This window comes from Phasianus colchicus, chromosome 19 (genome assembly GCF_987193195.1).
Source record: "Phasianus colchicus chromosome 19, bPhaCol1.hap1.1, whole genome shotgun sequence".
In the NCBI taxonomy this organism is placed as follows: domain Eukaryota; kingdom Metazoa; phylum Chordata; class Aves; order Galliformes; family Phasianidae; genus Phasianus; species Phasianus colchicus.
This window is the reverse complement of record NC_143454.1, coordinates 9,997,468-10,003,673: the sequence shown is the minus strand read 5'-3', so window position 1 is coordinate 10,003,673 and position 6,206 is coordinate 9,997,468.

Here is a 6,206-nt window from a genome sequence, read left to right as displayed (position 1 = left end):
TTCGTCCCGTTCCCCTCGCAGAGCCCCGAGAGGAGCCCTCGGGATGCCGCTGTGTGAGCTGCAGCTCAAGTGAGCGTTATTCAGCTCCGCTAACCTTGGCAGACAGACCCCAGGGAAAGGGACAAAAGGACAATTGTTTGCAGCAATTTTGCCCTCAATTGGTTTCCCCATCAGCTTTCAGAGCGGCGCAGCCCGCCAGTTACTGGCTGACTAACATCATTAAATTCAACTCGCGCCGCTGTGAGCAGGCGGGGGTGTGTGTGTGTGTGTGTGTGTGTGTGTGTGGAGGAAATGGAACTTTTGGGGCCCCCTGTTGCCTTTCCATGCCCCAAATCCCGAATGGCAGTGGGGAGCAGGGGAAAGCTGAGCTGTATTCATGGCCCTGTTGCAGGAGGGTGTCCGTGGGGCCGGTGCCTCCATCCCAGCCCCATCAGCTGGCTGCAGCTCAGTGCCCGGAGCACAGTGTCCATGCTCATAGTTGGAGCCATCCCAGTGCCCAACTGGTGCCATTGCAGCCATCCTGGTGCTGCCATCCCTGTCACTGTGCCCTGAGCCAGAAGCATCACAGACCCAAACCCATGCTGGACAGCCCACAGGACCCAACCCAAGAGGGTTCTCTGTGCTCCTACATGCAGTGCAATGACCCCATGCATGGGTGACACCTCCCAGGACACCTCCGTGCATCCAAACTGCGTGTGAGTGAGCTTTGGGTGTCTGTACAGGGTCTGTGCCCGGGCACATCCCTGCAGCACAGCAGCACGTGAGCAGCTCATTCCCAGCCACTGCTCGACGTGCTGCAGTGCTGCGGGGCGTAGAAGCACCCACACCCGAGATGGGTGTCTGCAAAACTCCGGGGTGAGCAGCACCCGCTGGCTACAGCACAATGAGGGGCAACGATTATTATCAATGCAGCCCTGGAGACCAAATCTCTGTGGGAGTGGGGGTGGGAATGAGTGAGCATGGGGCAGTGCTTGCACCCTCAAATCCATCAGCAGAGGTGTGCCTGGGCTGCAAATGTGCAGGTATCCGTGTGCCCAACAGACTGAAAGTGCCCAGGAGCCTTGCCCTGTTGTTTATCTCCTGTGTAATTAAGTCATTAACAAAGCAAATGAATTTTGGTTTCTGTCTTCAGGGCTGGATTTGGCCCTGTGTTCTCCCTGGTTTCAGGGTGCACTGAGGAGCACAGGGTGTGCTGTCCCTCTGCCCCCTCCCTGTGCTGCCCCATGGGATGTGGGGGGTTCAGCCCCCACCAGCAGCCATGGGTTCCGTCATGAGCTCTGACTCCAGGACTTTGGGCAAATCCCTGTGCCAGGACCTGAGCTCAGGACTTCCAGCATGGAGCCCCCGATCCATTTGCTCAGTGCCTTGGAGCTCAGGAGCCCTCCTGGCACTGCTGCAGTCGAATCTGCAAAAAAACGCGTGCCAGAAACCTTTTGCAGAGTTGGCTCTTCACTGCTACAAAGCAGATTTTTAGCTTCCTGTTCGTTCCCTGTTCCCATCCCATGTAGACAAGGAGAGGTGGGATGTTGAGCCCTGTGCCGTCCCAAGCACTGATGGAGATTTGGGGTATTTTTCTTGCCGAGCCACTTTGCATCCACACAGATTGCTTTTTGCTGCAGGGACCTGCGAAGGGAGAGGCTGCGTAACAAAGGCAAAACTTCTCGGCGCATACCACACAAATATTTGCCATAGCAGCGGGAACAGAACAGCAAACTAACAGCCAATGAGGTGATCCTGCTCCTGCTCCAAGTCACCAGGCAGGAAAGTCCCCCTGCAAGGCTGTGCTGGGCTCTGCAGGTGAAGTGCATCCCTGCAACACACCAGCAGCTGCCACGAGGTCAATGTATTCCTCCCTGTCGCTTCCTTCCCAACGGCTGCTGGTCTGCGGGCGCAGAGAAAGGCTGCAGGGGAGGGAGCAGCCCCAGCACGGGCACGGAGGGGTTTGCAGGGAGATGCCATGGTAACCCTGCGGCGTGATGCTGAGCGCCGCGCGTCCTCCCCGCGCTGGGGCAGGGAGAAGGAGAGGGGACAATGGAGCCGTACTGCCTCCCCAAGCTGTCCTACTTTGCGTCCTGCCCCATCTGTGATGCGCCAGCACCGGCCCCATGTGAATCCCCGGCTGGCATAATGCTGTCAGGAGCACCAGCAACCACAGCCAGGCTGCGGGGTGCTCGGGGACAACGTTTTCCATAAGTACAGTTGGCTCCTTGGCTGCCATAAGGGCATGCAAACACCTCGTGTCGGCCAACACAGCTCCGTGGGGCTTCTCCCACGCCCGCCCCTGTGCCTGTGGGTGCTGGGTGCTTTTGTGCAGGAGAGGAGCAAAACTTGCACGCCCCAGCAGGAGCCATGCGGGGTGCAGGAGCACGCCCAAATCAAAGGGGAAATTTAATTAAGATTTCCGACAGAGCGAGATAGTGAAATGAGCAGAGCTGAGCCCTCACCTCCAGAGCCTACCTCTGTCTGTGCCGGCACGCCAGCCTTCATTTGCATCTTTAAGTAGAACGTTTTTAATTGATAGTGTGCCGCAATAACACATAAGGAGGGAAAACCAAAGCGGCTTTTTCATGTCTGGGCCTCAGCTCTCCTGCAGAGCCCCAGGTCCTGGGGAGCACAGCCGCATGCATGGGGCAGGGCATGGTGATGCTGCAGTCCCAATGGGGATAGAGTGGAGATGAAGGGGGGATGGAGTGAGGTTGGAATGGGGATAGAGAGGGGATGGAGTGGGGATGGAATGGAAATAAAGAGGGGATGGAGAAGGTATGAAGTGAGGATGGAGGGGGGATGGAGAGGAGATGGAATGGGGTTGGAATGGGGGTAGAGAGGGGATGGAGTGGGGATGGAAAGGAGGTGGAGAAGAGATGGAGTAGGGATGGAGAGAGGATGGAGCAGGCTCTGCATCCTCGTGCACAAGGAACGTCGGGGGATGTCGGTGCTGGGAGTGGGAGAGGCTGCACGGCATACTCAGCAAAAGCCATTTGAGGAAACGGCGCCAAATAAATCAGGCAGCTTCATTCAGCTCCGGCTCTGTCCCGGAGAAAGGGCCGCCTCTGTGGGGCGGCGAGCAGCCGAGCCAGCCGCCCACCTGCCCGCAGCCCTCGCTGCAGCTCCGGCCCAGCAGGGCAGCTGTCCGTCTGCCTGCTGCTGCCAAGGGCCGCCCTGCAGCACGGAGCGCAGCGCAGCGCTCCCTCTGACGGCACCGGGCACGGGCCGGGCTGGCACGGGAGATGCGACGGCTCCTGGTGGCGGTGGTGGTGAAAGGGAGGCTGCGACGAAGCCTTTGGATGCATTGACCGCCCCCCGTACTCCTCGTTCAGCCGCACAGCTTGGGGTGTTGCACCCCGGCACGGCCCTGCCGTTTGCACCATGCACTGCCTGCCTCCATCCCCACTAGGCTCTATCTTTAACCTGTGCTCCCCCCCATACCATTTGCTCCAATTCTTGGGATGCTCTGCATGTCACAGAGCCCCGACCCCCCCCCTCCCCCGGGTATTGCTGGGGGGATGGAGAGGGGCTTTGATCCACCCCACGTCTCCCCCAGTTGCTCTGCACAAGTGTGGCCGGTGAGCAGCTGGAAGAGGGGGCCGAAACGGGAGCGCTCTGCCATTCCCATTATTTTCTGTCTGGTTGGGGTCCTGGGGCACATTGAGGACATGCGCTGTGCCCATGGGGACATGGAACCTTCCCCTGCACCCCACCAGCTGTGATTGCTGCTCTGGAAGCACAGCCGCACTGGGAGCATTCGCTGTTTCCGGAGAGGAAAATGACATAATTCATACCCAGAATAATTCCCTCCTTAGAGCGAGCCCAGCCGTATCTCCTGACTGACATCGAGGCCCAAAACACCCTCATTGTTCCCTGATCTGCAGCTCAGGGTGCGCGGGGTGGAGGAGCAGAGAGGTGGTGTAAGGGAGCTCAACATCAGAGCTGGCCGGGGGGATAACAGCCTCAAGGACAGCAGTCCCTCATTTCGCCAGGAGGTTTGGCAACAGCTCCAGAAAGAGCAGAGGATGCCTAATTCCTGCTCACCCCAAAATAACTCCGAGCAGACATGACTTAAGTGGGAAAGTGGCCCGGGGGCAGCAGCGCAGGGGGGGCATTGCTGGAGAGCCTGCAGGGTCAGCAATTGGGGGGCATTGCTGGGGGACGTTGTGGTGACATTGGACTTCATGGTGACATTGCTTTGGTTCTCATGCAGCCCCCACCGTGTCCCACTGTCCCAAAGGGCCCTGGGGTGAGGATTGGGGTTCTCCCCCCCCTCCGTGCTGCCTGCCACCAGTGGGACGTTTCCCACCAGGGCCAGGCTGGGGCTCACTGCAGCAGAGGGGCTGCGCCTGGTTATCTCCCCAACGAGGGGCCTGGAGCCATCAAGATCTGCTCCAAACAATCACTTCCTTTCCCAGGCACCTTCCAAAAAAAAAAAAAAAAAAAAAAAAAGAACAAAAAACCCAACAATAATAAAAGAAGAAAAAAAAAACAACAAAAAAAAAACTAGCAGACTTTTCCCACTGCCGCCGCATTTCCCTGCCTTGTGTTTTCCTGCCCCCACACATCTTTCTTCCTTGCTCGAAGATTGTCCCCAGCTGGCTCCAGCGGGGCTCTGCTCTGCTCCCTGGGGCCGGCTGGGATCGATCCTGCTGGGATTGAACCCACTGGGATTGATCCTGCTGGGAGCTGGGGGGGGCTGGCTTGGTGCGTGCGTGGTGCAGAAGGGACACCAAGTATAGGGCAGTGTGGGGATAGGGCATGCATAGGGATATCAAATAGGGACTCTGCAAAATAGAGATGGATCTTACACTGTAGGATCCTGCACGGTGTACTTTTTGGGGCTGTGGTGGCAGCGGGGGAAGCTGCTGGTTCCCATGGCTGGAACCCCCTGGGGAGCACTGGTGAGGCAGATGCGGGGGCTGAACCCAAGCAGTGCCTTCTGCCCAGTGAGGAGGGTCTGTAATTCATGGCAGCTGAACCCCGGGCAGCTGTGGCCAATGGTTCCCAGGGTCTGGGTTTGTCACTGGGGACAGCACCAAATCCATCCCCTGCTCCTGCCCTGATCCACAGCACTGCTCTCCTCCCGCCTGCCTGGCCGGGGCACTGCCAGCAGCTGCAATGCCCAGGCTGTAGCAAAATGCCCCAAAATCAGCAAGGCAGGGCTTCTCCCACTGCTTTTGGGTGGGGGGGGGCCATGTGCTGCCAGAGGAAGCCAGGACGATATCTCCCCTCAGCTGCTATCTTTGTCTCTTGCACTCACAGTTTCCCCTGCGCAGAGCAGCTGGCTCTGTGCGATAGGGTTGGGGTGGACAAGAGGGAAAAAATCCCATTTCCCAAACCTGGAGGCTTTGGTGGGTGTGCTCCCCTCAGTTGAGGGGGCTGCATGGCCTCGGGGCTCTCTTGGAGCATCCCTTGGTCCCACTCCTGCTCCTGGGGTCTCCCATTGAGGAGCGCTGCTCCGTGATTCATCCCCTGCTGTGGGAGCCTGAACCCGTTCCTACAACAGATGTTCCTGTTTGTTTGTGGGTTTGCTTTGCTCTGTGTTTGCTCCTCACGGCTGCCAGGAGGATGTTTATTGCGGAAGATGGGATGGATGAGACCTCACCGCTGCAGCCAAAACTCCGGGTGCTTTTACAGAGCTTTTCTCCGCAGCAGCAAATGGAATATGGTGGGAACAGAGCCCAGGCCCTGGGGTTGGGCAATGGGTTTGGCACTGGATTTGGGCAGCCTGGGCTGTCCTTGGTGCGAGGGGAGGTGACAGCGTGGGGACATCTTGGGAGCAGTGTGTGCCACATGGGGCAGCCCCCCCACACCACGTCCTGCAGGAAGCATTGGGAACATCGCTGCTTTGTCACTGTCTGCTGTGCCTGGGATTGCACAAACATACAGTTCCCCTCTGGACTTTCGTCACTGGGAAATCACAGCCATGCTTCTCCCTGACTGCAGCCTGGGGCAGGATAGCAGGGACCACAGTGATGCTTTTCCCATATTTTTGGGGGTGCTCAGGAAGCAGGGCTGTGGGAGAGCTGTTTGCCATCAGCAGCAGGGGGGGGATAGACCTGCCAAGCTGAGCAGGGGCAATGGGTTCCTGTACACCAGGAGTGACACCAGAGCCTCCCGTCACTTCCAGCCTCTGGGTCTGTCTGGCAGCAGAGCCTTCCAGTCGGGACGTGCTGTGCAGGTGAGAGCTGAGCATCCGCATGCTGCAGCAATTGGTG